Raw genomic sequence first — 20,403 nt, forward strand, 5'->3', positions numbered from 1 at the left:
CATTCATGCAGATAGTTAGCTAGAATCGATGATGAGAATTGTGGCCAAGTACTGACTGCATTTATGTAATATTTGTTGTTCCATTATTGTCCATGACAAAGCCTTGAACCATGGATAAGATGGGGGAAGGTCAAGGTATTGTTCTTCTGTCACAAACTCACATTATGTCTTCCCGTTCCAATAACATTTCCCAGACATCTTTCTACTCCAGGCTGTCAGGATCAGTCCCTGTCATTCCCGGGACAGGGACAGCACGGTGTTGGATACAGACTAAAGCTCCCTCTACACTGTCCCCCATCAAACACTCCCAGGACAGGAACAGCATGGGGTTAGGTATAGAGTAAAGCTCCCTCTACACTGTCCCCCATCAAACACTCCCAGGGACAGGGACAGTACAGGGTTAGGTACAGAGAAAATCTCCCTCTACACTGTCCCCCATCAAACACTCCCAGGACAAGGACAGCACGGGGTTAGGTATAGAGTAAAGCTCCCTCTACACTGTCCCATATCAAACACTCCCAGGACAGGGACAGCACGGGGTTAGGTATAGAGTAAAGCTCCCTCTACACTGTCCCCCATCAAACACTCCCAGGAGAGGAACAGCATGGGGTTAGGTATAGAGTAAAGCTCCCTCTACACTGTCCCCCATCAAACACTCCCAGGACAGGAACAGCATGGGGTTAGGTATAGAGTAAAGCTCCCTCTACACTGACCCCCATCAAACACTCCCAGGACAGGAACAGCATGGAGTTAGATACAGAGTAAAGCTCCCTCTACACCATCCCAGCAATGTGCATTAATCTCATTTTGCCAATGATTCTCAGTGCCTGCATCCTTGGCTGGATCATGGCTCTCACTTTGAAGCAGAACCAGTAAAACATTGATCCAGTAAATCAATCCGACATCAATCAAATGGGAGGAATTAAACTAGTAAGGTGGGGGGATGGGGTGGGGGGGGGGGGGGGGATGGGGTGGGGGGGGATGGGGTAGGGGGGGTGGGGGGGGATGGGGTGGGGGGGGATGGGGTAGGGGGGGTGGGGGGGGATGGGGGGGGGGGATGGGGTGGGGGGGGAATGGGGTGGGGGGGGTGGGGGGGGATGGGGTGGGGGGGGATGGGGTGGGACCCAGGGAGATAGTGAGGAAAGAGATCAATCTGAGACTGGTACAGTTGAGAACAGAAGCGAGTCAAACAGTCAGAGCAGGCAGGGACAAGGTGGGACTAATAAATGAAACTACATTTATTTCAATGCAAGGGGCCTAACAGGGAAGGCAGATGAACTCAGGGCATGGTTAGGAACATGGGACTGGGATATCATAGCAATTACAGAAACATGGCTCAGGGATGGGCAGGACTGGCAGCTTAATGTTCCAGGATACAAATGCTACAGGAAGGATAGAAAGGGAGGCAAGAGAGGAGGGGGAGTGGCATTTTTGATAAGGGATAGCATTACAGCTGTGCTGAGGGAGGGTATTCCTGGAAATACATCCAGGGAAGTTATTTGGGTGGAACTGAGAAATAAGAAAGGGATGATCACCTTATTGGGATTGTATTATAGACCCCCCTAATAGTCAGAGGGAAATAGAGAAACAAACTTGTAAAGAGATCTCAGCTATTTGCAATAATAAGAGGGTGGTTATGGTAGGTGATTTTAACTTTGCAAACATCGACTGGGACTGCTATAGTGTTAAGGGTTTAGATGGAGAGGAATTTCTTAAGTGTGTACGAGACAATTTTCTGATTCAGTATGTGAATGTACCTACTAGAGAAGGTGCAAAACTTGACCTACTCTTGGGAAATAAGGCAGGGCAGGTGACTGAGGTGTCAGTGGGGGAGCACTTTGGGGCCAGCTACTTAGTTCTATTAGATTTAAAATAGTGATGGAAAAGGAGAGACCAGATCTAAAAGTTGAAGTTTTAAATTGGAGAAAGGCCAATTTTGACGGTATTAGGCAAGAACTTTCGAAAGCTGATTGGCGGCAGATGTTCGCAGGTAAAGGGACGGCTGGAAAATGGGAAGCCTTCAGGAATGAGATAACAAGAATCCAGAGAAAGTATATTCCTGTCAGGGTGAAAGGGAAGGCTGGTAGGTATAGGGAATGCTGGATGACTAAAGAAATTAAGGGTTTGGTTAAGAAAAAGAAGGAAGCATATGTCAGGTATAGACAGGATAGATCGAGTGAATCCTTAGAAGAGTATAAAGGCAGTAGCAGTATATTTAAGAGGGAAATCAGGAGGGCAAAACGGGGATATGAGATAGCTTTGGCAAATAGAATTAAGGAGAATCCAAAGGGTTTTTATAAATATATTAAGGACAAAAATGTAACTAGGGAGAGAATAGGGCCCCTCAAAGATCAGCAAGGAGGCCTTTGTGTGGAGCCACAGAAAATGGGGGAGATACTAAATGAACATTTTGCACCAGTATTTACTGTGGAAAAGGATATGGAAGATATAGACTGTAGGGAAGTAGATGGAGACATCTTGCAAAATGTCCAGGTTACAGAGGAGGAAGTGCTGGATGTTTTGAAACGGGTAAAGGTGGATAAATCCCCAGGACCTGATCAGGTGTACCCGAGAACTCTGTGGGAAGCTAGAGAAGTGATTGCTGGGCCTCTTGCTGAGATATTTGTATCATCGATAGTCACAGGTGAGGTGCCGGAAGACTGGAGGTTGGCAAACGTGGTGCCACTGTTTAAGAATGGTGGTAAAGACAAGCCAGGGAACTAAAGACCAGTGAGCCTGACATCGGTGGTGGGCAAGTTGTTGGAGGGAATCCTGAGGGACAGGATGCCCATGTATTTGGAAAGGCAAGGACTGATTAGGGATAGTCAACATGGCTTTATGTGTGGGAAATCATGTCTCACAAACTTGATCGAGTTATTTGAAGAAGTAACAAAGAGGAATGATGAGGGCAGAGAGTAGATGTAATCTATATGGAGTTCAGTAAGGCATTCGATAAGGTTCCCAATGGGAGACTGATTGGCAAGGTTAGATCTCATGGAAGTCAGGGAGAACTAGCCATTTGGATACAGAACTGGCTCAAAGGTAGAGGACAGAGGGTGGTGGTGGAGGGTTGTTTTTCAGACTGGAGGCCTATGACCAGTGGAGTGCCACAAGGATCGGTGCTGGATCCTCTACTTTTTGTAATTTACATAAAGGATTTGGATGAGAGCATAACGTGGGTTTCCTCCGGGTGCTCCGGTTTCCTCCCATAGTCCAAAGATGTGCAGGTTAGGTGAATTGGCCATGTTAAATTGCCCGTAGTGTTACTTAATGTAGGGTATGGGTGGGTTGCGCTTCGGCGGATCGGTGTGGACTTGTTGGGCCGAAGGGCCTGTTTCCACACTGTAATGTAATCTAATCTAATCTGAATAAGAGGTACAGTTAGTAAGTTTGCAGATGACACCAAAATTGGAGGTGTAGTGGACAGCGAAGAGGGTTACCTCAGATTACAACAGGATCTGGACCAGATGGGCCAATGAGCTGAGAAGTGGCAGATGGACTTTAATTCAGATAAATGTGAGATGCTGCATTTTGGGAAAGCAAATCTTAGCAGGACTTATACACTTAATGGTAAGGTCCTAGGGAGTGTTGCTGAACAAAGAGACCTTGGAGTGCAGGTTCATAGCTCCTTGAAAGTGGAGTCACAGGTAGATAGGATAGTGAAGAAGGCATTTGGTATGCTTTCCTTTATTGGTCAGAGTATTGAGTACAGGAGTTGGGAGGACATTGGTTAGGCCACTGTTGGAATATTGTGTGCAATTCTGGTCTCCTTCCTATCGGAAAGATGTTGTGAAACTTGAAAGGGTTCAGAAAAGATTTACAAGGATGTTGCCAGGGTTGGAGGATTTGAGCTATAGGGAGAGGCTGAACAGGTTGGGGCTGTTTTCCCTGGAGCGTCGGAGGCTGAGGGGTGACCTTATAGAGGTTTACAAAATTATGAGGGTCATGGATAGAGTAAATAGGCAAAGTCTTTTCCCTAGGGTGGGGGAGTCCAGAACTAGAGGGCATAGGTTTAGGGTGAGAGGGGAAAGATATAAAAGAGACCTAAGGGGCAACGTTTTCACACAGAGGGTGGTACGTGTATGAAATGAGCTGCCAGAGGATGTGGTGGAGGCTGGTACAATTGCAACATTTAAGAGGCATTTGGATGGGTATATGAATAGGAAGGGTTTGGAGGGATATGGGCCGGGTGCTGGCAGGTGGGACTAGATTGTATTGGGATATCTGGTCGGCATGGACGGGTTGGACCGAAGGGTCTGATTCCGTGCTGTACATCTCTATGACTCTAATTGATTATTCATTGTGTCAGATTTTATTTGGATAGTGCTGTGCAGGTATTGGATTACACATTTAATGCATCACATCACTCAACACCTCAGAACTCGTTTGTTTTGTTTCCGACATTGTGAGGTTATGAGAGACAGTGTTTCTGGCGCTAGGATGGTGGGATGGGAAGAGTGGCTGTTGCAATCCAGAGGCACAGGGGGATGTTCTGGGAACATCTGTTCAAATCCCTCCACTGTAGCTCATTAATGAATTTGGAAAGTAACGTAAGAGCCAGTGATGGCCACTGATCCTTGTCACAAACTAACTGGTTCAGTTTGGGAGGAATGTGTCCTCTCCTTCTCTAGACTGGCCTGCACGTGACTCCAGTCCTACAGCAACACAAAGATGATGCAGGAAATGTGTCATAAAAGGTGAAGTTGCTGGAGAAACTCAGCAGGTTTTGCAGCCTCTGTGACCTGGCAAAGCCTTGTTGAGCTTCTCCAGCAATTTCTCTTTTTAATTTCAAGGCAATGTGGTTGATCCTGAAATGGCTGAGCAAGGGACAAAACCAGAGGGGCAAATAAGCCCTCACTATGCCCATTGAAGGGGAACGGCAGAAACAAAACATCACAGACGACAGAAAGCTTTCTGCCTCGAAGGGTGAAACACTTAATGTAGGCGAGATTGTCTTTATTTTAAACACCAAGAGAAATCACCTGTTCCTGGTCTGAGTAATTTGTGGGGTCTTTTATACGTACTTGTGAGAGAGAGTTCAGAAAGAAGGTGCCTGTGTTCACAATAACGTGCTGAATCAGCTGAAGATACTGACTGCTGCAGAATCGAATTCTGGCTCAGTGCCTGGACCGAGTCACTGGAAAGTTGCCAGGGTAGGTGGGGACCGCACCCTTGGGTGAGTCAACACTAAAACAAACTACAGGCTCACCATGCCAATGCATCTTTTGTCCCTCAAGCACTGCCTCGTTGGTTGTTGACTATCAACAACATTTTAGCAAATGTATAGGCAGGAGACACAGCAATTAAATCAGATGGAAGGGAGGGTGCTGACATGCCAAAGTGATCCTAGCTGTCTCCCACAGGTTCTCCCATTCTTCACAGCAAGTGCACCAGCAGACCAGCAGAAGCCAGCCCAGAAAGCAGACTGACGACATGCTCTTTCACATCCTTACAAAATGCTAACCAACTTTGCAGCCAAACATGTTCATTTAGAATGCAGACAATGCTTCAAGGTATCGCTATGGTAACTATGGCAAATAACTTGGACAAAGAAACCTTCCACAGCCAGCAATGGGACAAAAACCTAGCAGTGCCACTCCTTACTATCAAAGGTTACATTTGCTGCTCCTCTTTGACTATTAACTATTGGGTATTGTACATCTTTCCGAAGGACAGGCAGTTTCAATCTGAAAATCCAACTGCACTCTCGCAGCACTGACCCTCTGACAGTGCGGCACTCCCTCAGCACTGACCCTCCAACAGTGCGGCACTCCCTCAGCACTGACCCTCCAACAGTGCGGCACTCCCTCAGCACTGACCCTCCAACAGTGCGGCACTCCCTCAGCACTGACCCTCTGACAGTGCCAACTCCCTCAGTACTGACCCTCTGACAGTGCAGCACTCCCTCAGCACTGACCCTCTGACAGTGCAGCACTCCCTCAGCACTGACCCTCTGACAGTGCCAACTCCCTCAGCACTGACCCTCTGACAGTGCAGCACTCCCTCAGCACTGACCCTCTGACAGTGCCAACTCCCTCAGTACTGACCCTCCGACAGTGCTGCACTCCCTCAGCACTGACCCTCTGACAGTGCCGCACTCCCTCAGCACTGACCCTCTGACATTGCCACACTCCCTCAGTACTGACCCTCCAACAGTGCAGTACTCTCTCAGCGCTGACCTCTGACAGTGCGACACTCCCTCGTACTGACCCTCCAACTGTGCCCCTCCCTCAGCGTTGACCCTCTGACAGTGCGGTACTCCCGCAGCACTGACTCTCTGACAGTGCGGCACTCCCTCAGCCCTGACCCTCCGACAGTGCGGCACTCCCTCAGCACTGACCCTCCGACAGTGCGGCACTCCCTCAGCACTGACCCTCTGACAATGTAGACAGTGTGGGAACAGAAGTAGACTATTCAGCCCGTTGGATCTGCTGCACCATTCAGTGTGGTCATAGCTGATCCAATAATCCCCACTCCAATTCCCACCCATTCTCCCCATAACCCTCAATTCCACTATTGTGTAAAAGTCTGTGTGTTCTCAGCAGAGTATATACTTAACCAGCCAGCCTCAACAGCCCACTGCAGTTGAAACTTCCACAGATACACTCCCTTCTGAGAGAAAATCCTCTTTATCTCTGTCTTAAATGGGTGATCCCTCTGGTCCTAGACTCTCTCTGGAGAGGAAGCCACTTCTCCCCATCGCCACATCGCCTGTTCAGGCTCAATTGAGCAGCATGAGACTCAGAGAGGAGACACAGAGAGAATGAGTGGGTGCGTCTCCAGAGTTGACTCCAAAATGGTCTGTTTATTTGTACTTTATTGAAGCAGCTTTGGAAATCTTTAACAAAATTGTGCAATGAAAATATCAGAGCATCAGTAATTGGCAGCTGATGAACAGAGGAAGGAAAGAATCAGTAACCACAAGCTTCAGCACGCTGTTGTCAGTGTGATGTCAACTACACACTCACTATCAAGAAGCACCATGTTGAGGTTATCAATTACCCAGATTCACAACACACAACACAACCTGAATTTAACTGACACAAAGGGATTGCCGCACTGTCGGAGGGTCAGTGTTGAGGGAGTGCCGCACTGTCGGAGGGTCAGTGCTGAGGGAGTGCCGCACTGTCGGAGGGTCAGTGCTGAACTGTCGGAGGGTCAGTGCTGAGGGAGTACCGCACTGTCAGAGGGTTAGTAATGAGGGAGGGCCGCACTGTCAGAGGGACAGTACTGAGGGAGTGCCGCACTGTCGGAGGGTCAGTGCTGATGGAGTGCCGCACTGTCGGAGGGTCAGTGCTGAGGGAGTACCGCACTGTCCTACCTCTGACAGTGCGGCACTCCCTCAGTACTGACCCTCCGACAGTGTGGCACTCCCTCAGCACTGACCCTCTGACAGTGCGGCATTCCTTCAGCAATGACCCTGTGGCACTGGCGGAGGGTCAGTACTGAGGGAGTGCCGCACTCTCAGAGGGTCAGTGATGAGGGAGTGCCGCACTGTCAGAGGGTCAGTACTGAGGGAGTGCCACACTGTCAGAGGGACAGTACTGAGGGAGTGCCGCACTGTCAGAGGGACAGTACTGAGGGAGTGCCACACTGTCAGAGGGTCAGTACTGAGGGAGTGCCGCACTGTCAAAGGGTCAGTGCTGAGGGAGTGCCACACTGTCAGAGGGTCAGTACTGAGGGAGTGCCACACTGTCAGAGGGTCAGTACTGAGGGAGTGCCGCACTGTCAGAGGGTCAGTACTGAGGGAGTGCCGCACTGTCAGAGGGTCAGTGCTGAGGGAGTGCCGCACCGTCAGAGGGTCAGTGCTGAGGGAGTGACGCACTGTCAAAGGGTCAGTACTGAGGGATTGCCACACTGTCAGAGGGTATGTACTGAGGGAGTGCCGCACTGTCAGAGTGTCAGTGCTGAGGGAGTGCTGCACTGTCAGAGGATCTATGAATCACGGGGATCCAAAGGCCTCCAGGTATTTTCACTGGAATATTAATCCAGAAACGGTCTCCGTGGATTGTCACCTTGTCATGGTGGAGAAGCTTGTGTGCGCCTGTGGTCTTGTGAGTGATACCTGGTTGGGTCATCCATGGCGGTAAGGTCAAGGGTCAGGTCCCTGGCAAAAAACAAACCAAACAAGACCTCAATGGGGGAACAGGTGGACGATGTTATTTCAAGCTCAAAGGCTGTGACGGTTGATGTAGGCTGCAACAAATCCATCAGCTCCCATCGTCGTGGCCTCCAAGCCATTGGAATCAGTTGGTTGGTTTGTGAAATATCATGTGCTCCTTGGAGTGCAACATCAAATACACGTTAAACAAATCCACACACAGGCATCTTCATTCTGTGGGCCACTTCTTCAAGTCTTTTGGTGATCGCGGGAGGACAACAGGAGTTGGCGATGTGATGGCTGAAGCTCCGAGTCATGAACCGGTACAATTACGATGAATACTTGGTTCAGTCACTCACCGTTTGGACAGAAGCAGGCGGGTTGTTCAGTAGCCGAATTCACATCTGAGCAGCTCTATTCAGGATCCACTCTGCCCATCCCGAACTGGCAGGGGGCGAGAAAAGGTGCCCTAAAAATAGTCTGCCTCATCCCATCCTGTCTGCAAAGCCACATCCAGAGGAATCACCATTCTGCAGGTGAAAATTATTGAGAAGTGAAACTATGAAATTTGGAATATACAAACTTTGATTGATAACCCAAACTCAAACTGGCCAGAATGGAGAACTACCTTTGTTGCCCAGGAACTCCAAAAATTCAACTTTGACATTGTTGATAAAAGCAAATTACCTTTGATAAAAGGTCAGTTAGACTCAAAACGTCAGCTCTTTTCTCTCCTTGCAGGTGCTGCCAGACTTGCTGAGATTTTCCAGCATTTTCTCTTTTGACATTGTTGACCTGAGTGAGACCTGCAGAGCTGGAGAAGGGCAACTGAAGGAAGTAGCACCTTTTTCTGGAAAGGACTTGCTCCTGAATAACCTGAGGATCCAATGGAGTAGGTTTTGCCATCTGAAACAGCCTACTTCAAAAGCTGACAGAGCGACCGCTGGGAATCAGCGAATGTTTCATGACCCTGCAAATCCAGCTTGTCAAGAACTAGCATGCAACCACCATCAGTGCCTAAGCTCCAACTCTGCACGCTGAAGACAAAACAAAGGAGAACTTCTCCATCCAACTTGACAATGTCCTTTCCTCTGTTCCCAACAATGACAAGATCATTCTCTTGGGAGACTTCAATGCCAGAGTCAAGAAAGAATGTAGGCTCTGGACTGGAATAATGGGCAAGGAAGGAGTTGGCAAGGTCAACGCCAATGGAACACTTCTCCTCACCAAACGTGCTGAACACAATCTGGTGACTACAAACACCTTAGTTCGCCAGAAAAACAGGCATAAAGTTGCCTGGCAGCATCCATGCTCCAAACACTGGCACCTCATCGATTACATCATCACCCACTCTTGGGGCCAACAAGATGTACTGATAACAAGAGCTGTTCCTGGTGCCGACGAGAGCTGGGCACACCAGCGACTCATCTCGTCCATCATGACAATGAAGGTCCAGCCCAAGAGGAAAGACCAAAATCGGAACACTATCAAGAAATTCAATGTTGACATTCTCCAAGACATCAACCACGGAGAGACGTACCCACAAAATCTTCAAGAACAACTGCCTCAACAAATCCGGAGAAGAATGCTGGAATCAATTGAAGAATGCGATCATCACCTCCTGCAAAGAAACAATTGGGTTTAGGACAATAAAAACATCAGGATTGGTTAAATGATAATGACAAACTACTCCAACAGCATATTGACGAAAAGAGAAAAGCTTTCATCACCTTACAAAATGACCAACAATCAGTTACCAAAAGGAAATCTATCAGGAATGCAAGGCTGCAGTGCAGAAGAGCACCTGAAATCTGAAAAATCAATGATGGAGGAAGAAAACTCAGGAAATCCAACAACTAGCAGATGTCAACGACACTCGAGGCTTCTTCAAAGCAACTAAAGCTATTTTTGGCCCATCCACTCACGGTCAAGTCCCTCTCAAAAGCAAAGATGGTTTAACCCCTCATCCCGTGAATGAATAAAAAGACATTGCCCTCAGGGAGGGAAGTTCAGGATTTTGGAATAGGCAGGTGAGATCCCGCGTAAAACCTCATCTGAAAGTATATAATATTATGTCATCTACATCCCTTATTTTGTATCTCCGACCATGAAAAAAACTGGAATGCACAATTGTATAGTGGGAAAATGAGAACACATCAAATACTTCAAATAGGTCATGTAGTGAGGCTATGGGGGTGGAACTCAGGAATAAGAAAGGGCTGATCTCCTTCATGGGATTGAATTACAGTCCCCCCATAGTCAGTGGGAATGTGTAGAGAGATCACAGATATCTATATATATATATATATATATATATATATATATAAATATATATAGATGTAAGCAATATACAAGTTTGCAAAAGTAGGAGATTTTAACTTTCCAAACATAGACTGAGACTGCGATAGTGTTAAGGGTTTGGTTGCTGAGGAATTTGTTAAATTCGTTCAAGAAAATGTTCTTTTTCATTATGTAAATGTACCTCCTGGAGAGGGAGCAAATGTAGACCTTCTCTTGGGAAATGAGGCATGGCAGGTGACTGAGGTGACAGTGGGCGAGCGCTATGGGGCCAGTGACCATAATTCTATTAGTTTTAAAATAGTGATGGAAAAGAATACACCTTGTATAAAAATTAAAGTTCTTAATTGGAATAAGACAAATTTTGACGGTATGAGACAGGAACTTTCAAGAATTAATTGGATGAGACTGTTTGCAGGTAAAGGGACAACTGGCAAGTGGGAGGCTTTGAAAAGTGAGATAATGAGAGTTCAAAGGAAGTATGTTCCTATTTGAGTGAAGGGTAAGGCTGGTAGGATTAGGGAACAATGGATTAATAAAGATATTGAGGTTCTAGTCAAGAATAAGAAGGAGCCATATGTTAGGTATAGACAACTGGGATCAAGTGAATCTCTTGAAGAGTATAAAGGGGGTAGGGGCATTCTTGTGAGGTAAATCAGGCGGGCAAGAAGGGGAATATGAGACAGCCTTGGCAGAAAAGATTAAGGTTAAGAGATTCTATAAGTACATTAAGAGCTAAGGAGCAACTGGGGAGAGAATAAGGCCCCTTAAAGGTCAACAAGGCCATCTTTGTGTTGAACCTCAGGAAATGAGAAATATAAATGAATATTTCATGCCAGGTTTTATGAGGAGAAAGAAATGGAGGCTGGGGAACTCTGGGAATAAATGTTGATGTTTTGAAAACAGTCTGCACTACAGAAGAGCAAGTACTGGAGCTCTTTAAAAAACATAAAGGTGGATATATTGAGTGTAGGAGTTGGGATGTCATGTTGAGGTTGTGTAGGAATTTGATGAGGCCACTTATGGTGTACTGTGTATATATCTAGTCGCCCTGCTATAGGAAGGATACTATTAAATTGGAGACGGTTCAGAAAAGATTTATTAGGATGTTACCAGGACTGAAGGGTTTGAATTATAAGGAGAGGCTGGATAGGCTGAGACATTTTTCACTGCAGCATAGGAGGTTAAGGGGTGGCCTTATAGAAGTTTATAAAATCATGAGGAACATAGATAAGGTGAGTAGCCAAGATCTTTCCTTAGGGTGAGGGAGTTCAAAGCTGGAGGGCATATGTTTGAGGTGAGAGGGGAAAGATTTGAAAGGGACCTGAGCAGCAACTTTTTTACACAGAGGGTAGTACATGCAGGTACAGTCACAACATTTTAAAGAGATTTGAACAGGTACATGAATAGGAGACAGTGAGGACTGCAGATGCTGGAGATCAGAGTCAAGAGTGTGATGCTGGAAAAGCACAGCAGGTCAGGCAGCATCTGTGGAGCAGGAGAATCGACATTTTGAGCAAAAGCCCTTCATCAGGTACACGAATAGGAAAGGTTGAGAGGGAAATGGGCCAAACACAGGCAAATGAGATTAGTTTAGTTTGGGAATGTTGGTTGGCATGGATGAGTTGGACTAAAAGGTCTGTTTCCGTGCTGTATGACTCTATGACTCTGGTTCCACAATATGTGGGACACCTCTGATAAAAAAACACACAGTTTTGTGAAGGGTAGGTCGTGCCTCACAAACCTCATTGAGTTCTTTGAGAAGGTGACGATAAGGTAGATGAGAGTAAACCGGTTGATGTGGTGTATATGGGTTTCAGCAAGGCGTTTGATAAGGTTCCCCACAGTAGGCTATTGTACAAAATACAGAGGAATGGGATTGTGGGCGACATAGCAGTTTGGATCAGTAATTGGCTTGCTGAAAGAAGACAGAGGGCGGTGGTTGATGGGAAATGTTCATCCTGGAGTCCAGTTACTAGTGGGGTACCACAAGGGTCGGTGTTGGGTCCACTGCTGTTCGTCATTTTTATAAATAACCTGGATGAGGGCACAGAAGGGTGGGTTAGTAAATTTGCAGACGACACTAAGGTCGGTGGAGTTGTGGATAGTGACGAAGGATGTTGTAGGTTACAGAGAGACATAGATAAGCTGCAGAGCTGGGCTGAGAGGTGGCAAATGGAGTTTAATGCGGACAAGTGTGAGGTGATTCACTTTGGTCGGAGTAACCGGAATGCAAAGTACTGGGCTAATGGTAAGATTCTTGGTAGTGTAGATGAGCAGAGAGATCTCGGTGTCCAGGTACACAGATCCTTGAAAGTTGCCACCCAGGTTGACAGGGTTGTTAATAAGGCATACAGTGTTTTAGCTTTTATTAATAGCGGGATCGAGTTCCGGAACCATGAGGTTATGGTGCAGCTGTACAAAACTCTGGTGCGGCTGCACTTGGTGTATTGTGTACTGATCTGGTCACCACATTATAAGGAGGATGTGGAAGCTTTGGAAAGGGTGCAGAGGAGATTTACTAGGATGCTGCCTGGTATGGAGGGAAGGTCTTACGAGGAAAGGCTGAGGGACTTGAGGCTGTTTTCGTTAGAGAGAAGAAGGTTGAGAGGTGACTTAATAGAGACATATAAGATAATCAGAGGGCTGGATAGGGTGGACAGAGAGAGTCTTTTTCCAAGCATGGTGACGGTGAGCACGAGGGGGCATAGCTTTAAATTGAGGGGTGATAGATATAGGACAGATGTCAGAGGTAGTTTCTTTACTCAGAGAGTAGTAAGGGTATGGAATGCTTTGCCTGCAACGGTAGTAGATTCGCCAATATTACGTACATTTAAGTCGTCATTGGACAAGCCTATGTACGTACATGGAATAGTGTAGGTTAGATGGGCTTCAGATTGGTATGACAGGTCGGCGCAACATTGAGGGCCGAAGGGCCTGTACTGCGCTGTAATGTTCTATATGTTCAGTGTATCAAGTGGCTGTTATACAGCAAACAAACAGGGCAAGGACAACATAGCTTAGTGAGCTCCAAACAGTCCTCCGTTTAATCTAATTGCTGTTTTCACGCCTGACTAATACAGACATCAAGAAAGAGCGGGATTTACACAGACTTGGTTTAGACTCGTCTGAGAAGGCACCTTTGAACAGGACAGATTAAGAGGAGATTTAATTCAGCTGTTCTAAATGATGTGAGTTTTGACAGAGCAGTAATGGAGCAAATGTTTTCTTTAGAATTTAGAAGGCTAAAGATGATCTGAGCAATGTCTTCATGATATTAACAGGAAATGACATGATAGATGAAGATAAGCTATTCTCACGAGATGGGATTCAATAACAAGGGGACATAGTCTGAGAATGAGGACCAGACCGTTCAGGAGAGATGTTAGGAAGGACTTCACACACACAAAGGGTGGGAGAGGTTTGGAACTCTCTTCCACCAATAGCAGGGGATGATGGATCATCAGCTGGTAATTTTAAATTTGAGGTAGAAACATTTCTGAAGTCACGGATTTGTTCGCTGAGCCGGTGTGTTTTTCTGCAAACGTTTCATCACCTCGCTGGTGATATCACCAGTGCATCTTTGATAAGGTGTCGGTGCTCTGTCCTGGCTGGTATTTATATGTCTTTGTTTGTTGGTATGTCCGGTTCTGTACCTGAGTGCTTTGTATACAGGGACCAGTTCAATGCGTTTATTGATTGAGTCCCGGCTGGAGTGTCAGGCTGCAAAGAATTCAGGAAGAAGGGCTTTTGCCCAAAACGTCGATTCTCCTGTTCCTTTGATGCTGCCTGACCTGCTGCGCTTTTCCAGCAACACATTTTCAGCTCTGATCTCCAGCATCTGCAGTCCTCACTTTCTCCCAATTGAATTTATGTCCTTCATTGTCTGTGTGGTTGGAAATGAGAGAGTGCTGGTTATGTCTGGCAGTGGTGAGCTGATGTTTGTGCACTCGTATGGTCAGTTTTTTTCCTGTTTGTTCGATGTAGTGTGCAAACATTAGCTCACCACTGTCAGACACAAGCAGCACTCTCTCATTTCCAACCACAGACTATGAAGGACACAAATTCAACTGGGACAATGTAAACATCCCAGCATGGACAAAACAGAGACACACCAGAGAATTCCTTGGAGCCTGACACTCCAGCCGGAACTCAATCAATAAACACATTGAACTGGTCCCTGTATACAAAGCACTCAGGTACAGAACCGGACATACCAACAAACAAAGACATATAAATACCAGCTGGGACAGAGCAACGACTTCTGATCAAAGATGCACTGATGATGAAACATCATTTCCAGAAAAACACACCAGCTCAGCGAACAAATCCACGACTTCATCCACAACCTGAGCGAGACATCTGCTCAAGAACTCTAGAAGCATTTTTGTTAAGCAGAGGGATTTGGGCCAAAGGCAGGTGTGTGGAGGGAAGGCAATGGCCTCGTGATGTTATTGCTGGACTGTTGATTCAGAGACTCAGACTGGGGACCTCGGTTTGATTCCCACCACTTCAGTTGGTGGCATTTGAATTCAATAAAAATCTGGAATTAAGAGTCGAATGATGATCATGAATTGATTGTTGGGGAAAACCCATCTGGTTCACAAATATTCTTTCGGGAAGGAAGGAAGGTGCTATCCCCAGCTGGTCTGACCTACATATAACTCCAACAGGCTTTACTTTTAACTGCCTTCTGGGATGGGCAATAAATAGACAATAGGTGCAGGAGTAGGCCATTCTGCCCTTCGAGCCAGCACCACCATTCAATATGATCATGGCTGATCATCCTCAAACAGTATCCTATTCCTGCCTTACCCCCATAACCCTTGATTCCACGATCCTTAAGAGCTCTATCCAACTCTCTCTTGAAAGTGTCCAGAGACTTGGCCTCCACTGCCCTCTGGGGCAGAGCATTCCACACAGCCACCACTCTCTGGGTGAAGAAGTTTCTCCCCAACTCTGTTCTAAGTGGCCTACCCCGTATTTTTAAACTGTGTCCTCTGGTTCGGGACTCACCCATCAGCGGAAACATGCTTCCTGCCTCCAGAGTGTCCAATCCTTTAATGACCAAGCCAGCGAGGCCTTCATCCCATGAGTGGATGTTTTTTAAAAGTATGTATTTCCTATTGCAAGTGGCAGTAATCAGTGGACGCAGATTGAAAATAATTGATGAAAGAATACGTAGAGACAATTTCCCACAAAGAGCAGTGAAGATCTGAAACATGGTGGAGGAATCAGATTCCAATCAAAGTTTGAAAGAACAACTGAACATGTGAAAAGAACATAGAACATAGAAGAATACAGCGCAGTACAGGCCCTTTGGCCCTCGATGTTGCGCCGATCCAAGCCCACCTAACCTACACTAGCCCACTATCCTCCATATGCCTATCCAATGCCCGCTTAAATGCCCGTAAAGAAGGAGAGTCCACCACTGCTACTGGCAGGGGCATTCCATGAACTCACGACTCACTGAGTAAAGAATCTACCCCTAACATCTGTCCTATACCTACCTCCCCTTAATTTAAAGCTATGCGCCCTCGTAATAGCTGACTCCATACGTGGAAAAAGGTTCTCATGGTCAACCCTATCTAACCCCTAATCATCTTGTACACCTCTATCAAGTCACCCCTAAACCTTCTCCAACACGCAGCATTTTCAAATCACACAGGGCAGAATGGTCTCTTGTGCTATAAGGTTTCAGGATTTGATGACGTAGTAGAAAGAGAGGAATTATTTCTGTGGGCGTGTGCGCGTGCATGTACGTGTCTGTGTGCGTGTCTGTGTGTGATAAAGCAAAGAGTACGAGTAATAAATCACAGATAAACTAATCTGCAGGTACAGCAGGTAATAAGGAAGGCAAATGGAATTTTGGCATTTATTGCTAAAAGGAATAAGGTTTAAAACTGAGGAAGTGTTGCTGCAACTGAACAAGGCATTAGTGCAGCCACATCAGCAGCATTGCAGACAGATTTGGTCTCTTTACCTGAGGAGGGGTGTGGTTGTATTGGAGACAGTACAGAGGAGGGTCGCTAGATTGATCCCAGGGATGAAGGGTTTGTCTGATGAAGAGAGATTGAGCAGTTTAGGCCAATATTCCCTGGAGTTTAGAAAAACGAGAGGAGATCTAATTGAACTCTATAAGATGCTAAAGGGGATTGACACATAGAGTCAGAGTCATAGAGATGTACAGCATGGAAACAGACCCTTCGGTCCAACCCGTCCATGCCGACCAGATATCCCAACCCAATCTAGTCCCACCTGCCAGCACCCGGCCCATATCCTTCCAAACTCTTCCTATTCTTATACCCATGTAAATGCCTCTTAAATGTTGCAATTGTACCAGCCTCCATCACATCGTCTGGCAGCTCATTCCATACACGTACCACCCTCTGTGTGAAATAATTACCCCTTAGGTCTCTTTTATATCTTTCCCCTCTCACCCTAAACCTATGCCCTCTAGTTCTGGACTCCCCCACCCCAAGGAAAAGACTTTGCCTATTTATCCTATCCATGACCCTCATAATTTTGTAAACCTCTATAAGGTCACCCCTCAGCCTCCGACGCTCCAGGGAAAACAGCCCCAACCTGTTCAGCCTCTCCCTATAGCTCAAATCCTCCAACCCTGGCAACATCCTTGTCAATCTTTTCTGAACCCTTTCAAGTTTCACAACATCTTTCTGATAGGAAGTAGACCAGAATTGCACGCAATATTCCAACAGTGGCTAACCAATGTCCTCCCAACTCCTGTACTCAATACTCTGGCCAATAAAGGAAAGCATACCAAACACCTTCTTCACTATCCTATCTACCTGAGACTCCACTTTCAAGAAGCTGTGAATCTGCACTCCAAGGTCTCTTTGTTCAGCAACACTCCCTAGGACCTTACTATTAAGTGTATAAGTCCTGCTAAGATTTGCTTTCCCAAAATGCAGCACCTCGCATTTATCTGAATTAAACTCCATCTGCCACTTCTCAGCCCATCTGGTCCAGATCCTGTTGTAATCTGAGGTAACCCTCTTCACTGTCCACTACACCTCCAATTTTGGTGTCATCTGCAAACTTACTAACTGTAAATCTTATGCTCGCATCCAAATCATTTATGTAAATGACAAAAAGTAGAGGGCCCAGCACCGATCCTTGTGGCACTCCACTGGTCACAGGCCTCCAGTCTGAAAAACAACCCTCCACCACCACCCCTCTACCTTTTAGCCAGTTCTGCATCCAAATGGAGACCAGTCCCTGTATTCCATGAGATCTAACCTTGCTAATCAGTCTCCCATGGGGAACCTTGTCAAACGCCTTACTGAAGTCCAAATAGATCACATCTGCCCTTGTCAATCCTCTTTGTTACAGTAGATGTAGAGAGGATGGATCCTCATGTTGGACAATCCAGAACGAGAGGTGATGGTTTTAGGATAAGGGGCAGCAGGTTTAAACCAGAGACAATGGGGAATCCCTTCTCTCAGAGGGACATGGATCTGTGGAATTCACTCCCCCAGAGTGCGGTGGATGCTGGGACACTGAGTAAATGTAAGGAGGAGATAGACAGAATGTTTAATTAGTAACGGGGGGGGGGGTTGTGAAGGGATATGGGGAGCGGCTGGGAAAGTGGAGTAAAGGCTGAGGTGAGATCAGCCCATGATGGTTTTATGGAGCAGGTTCAAGGGGCTGAATGGCCTCCTTCTGCTCCTGGCTCTGATGTCCTGTCCAGATTGGTCTTTGGTGCAGTAAGAATGCATTTCTTCACACAAATGGGAGTGGATTCCCCCTCCCCCAACAGCTGCTCATCCCCCAACCACCAAAAGGCAAAACTGGCAAGGCTGGGGGGTTAACTGTTCACCTCAAAAACTGAGGTTGGTTGGCTTTTGTTGGTTTGTTGGATAATGGTTACGGGTTACAAATCAAGGTAGGAAGAGAGGGTAAAGATACCAATGTAACTAAACAGAAGAAAAGCATCGATGGGCAGAGTGATCTCCTACTGTTTGTATGATTCTGTTTCAAGTATTCAGGGTTTTCAATTACATCACACTTATTGTGGAGGTCGATAACTTGTCTAGAAAGTGCTGGAATCACAGAAGAACAACATGGATGGAGCCCATTTAGAGTCATAGAGTCATAGAAATGTAGAGGGCAGAAACAGACCCTTCGGTCCAACCCGTCCATGCTGACCAGATATCCCAACCTTATCTAGTCCCACCTGCCAGCACCCGGCCCATATCCCTCCAAACCCTTCCTATTCATATACCCATCCAAATGCCTTTTAAATGTTGCAATTGTACCAGCCCCCACCACTTCCTCTGGCACCTCATTCCATACACGTACCACCCTCTGTGTGAAAAAGTTGTCCCTTGGGTCTCTTTTATATCTTTCCCCTCTCACCCTAAACCTATGCTCTCTAGTCCTGGGCTCCCCGACCGCAGGGAAAAGACTTTGCCTATTTGCCCTATCCATGCCCTCTCATGATTTTATAAACCTCTATAAGGTCACCCCTCAGCCTCCGATGCCCCAGGGAAAACAGCCCCAGCCTGTTCAGCCTCTCCCTACAGCTCAAATCCTCCAACCCTGGCAACATCCTTGTAAACCCTTTCTGAACCCTTTCAAGTTTCACAACATCTTTCCGATAGGAAGGAGACCAGAATTACACGCAATATTCCAACAGTGGCCTAACCAATGTCCTGTACAATCACAACACGATCTCCCAACTCCTGTACTCAATATTCTGACCAATAAAGGAAAGCATTTGGCCCATTGAACTCTGCACCGGCTCTTTCATGCAGCAATCCTTGGGCCCAGCCAGCTGACCTATCCTTCATTGGTCTTGAGAAGGTGATGGCAAGCTGGCTTCCTGATCCACTACAGGCCTTGGGCTTTAAGGACATTTCCCTTCAGTGTGGGATTGTGGGCATGGCGGTCTCCGTGCAGTTCCTGTGCAGTCCCAGGTCCCAATCTGCTGAATTGACATGGGGACCTGTACTCCATGGCGCAAACCGTCATCAATTCACCAGCTAAGAGAGAGGGAACCAAGGGTGGGACCTTGACCCCTCTCTCCAGGCGCCCTATCCTTTGGAGAGCTGACAGTGAGGAGGAGAATTCCTGGGAATTCTCACCTCTGCACACTCTAGAAGTGTCCTGCCACGTGACCCTCCCCAACGCTGTAGACCGGGCGGGCCTCCATTAGTTCAGGCTTGTACCCAAGCCCAATGGCCGAGACTCCCTCGAACCCCCGACCACAAGAGAAACCTCGTCAAATTTGATGAGGCAAGTTCCTCGAGCTCAGCAGCAGCTACTCTTGTGACAACACGATATAGAGGGAGGATAAGAGAGATGAATCGATACTGATTGGAATTGGAACAATTGGACGACAATGTGCAAGCACCTTCTGTGCACCGTGGCGTTTGATGCTTGTGGTTCATTTAAAACTGTTTTTTTAAGACACTTTTCCTTGTCAATCACCCGGAGATTAGCCCAGACACTCATTCATGCATCACCTCTCCTGAGCTGAAATCCTGGAAGCTCCTCTCTAACATCCCAAGGACTACATCAGTTCTAGAAGGCAAAAGTGGATACTGCAGATGCTGGAGATCAGAGTCTAGATTAGAGTGGTGCTGGAAACGCACAGCAGGTCAGGCAGCATCTGAGGAGCAGGAAAATCGACATTTCGGGCAAAAGCCCTTCATCAGGAATGACAATGAAGTGTTTTTGCCCAAAAGCTGATTTTCCTGCTCCTCGGATACTGCCTGACCTGCTGTGCTTTTCCAGCATCACTCTAATCGAGACATCGGTTCAAGAAGTCAATCAGCCCATACCCCAAGTACATAATAAGATAAAACTGTGGAGCTACGCAAAGAGCACTTCTGCTAGTCTCTACAAAGTGGGACGTGAAGCGATGACGTTGTGTTTTGTGTCTGATACAGGCTGTCATTATCTCTGATAGATTTGTTTGTTTATTCTCTCACGGGATGAGGGCATCACTGGCTAGACCAGCATTTATCACCCATCCCTAA

The 20,403-nt window shown here is 46.7% G+C and overlaps 1 long non-coding RNA gene across 1 annotated transcript in view; it reads right to left on the bottom strand.

The window, feature by feature from the left end:
- Positions 1 to 8,526: 8,526 nt before the first annotated feature.
- The window catches only part of LOC148147704 (uncharacterized), a 353,557-nt gene continuing 341,680 nt past the window's right edge, over positions 8,527 to 20,403 (bottom strand). The window contains exons 2-3 of the long non-coding RNA XR_015759258.1: positions 9,642 to 9,722; positions 8,527 to 8,631 (exon numbers count right to left, since the gene is read on the bottom strand). This is a non-coding gene — a long non-coding RNA (uncharacterized LOC148147704). The remainder of the gene's footprint in view (positions 8,632 to 9,641; positions 9,723 to 20,403) is intronic.

This window comes from Chiloscyllium plagiosum, unplaced genomic scaffold (assembly GCF_037043375.1).
Source record: "Chiloscyllium plagiosum isolate Xiang-an unplaced genomic scaffold, Cpla_swu_hap1 HiC_scaffold_14, whole genome shotgun sequence".
NCBI lineage: Eukaryota > Metazoa > Chordata > Chondrichthyes > Orectolobiformes > Hemiscylliidae > Chiloscyllium > Chiloscyllium plagiosum.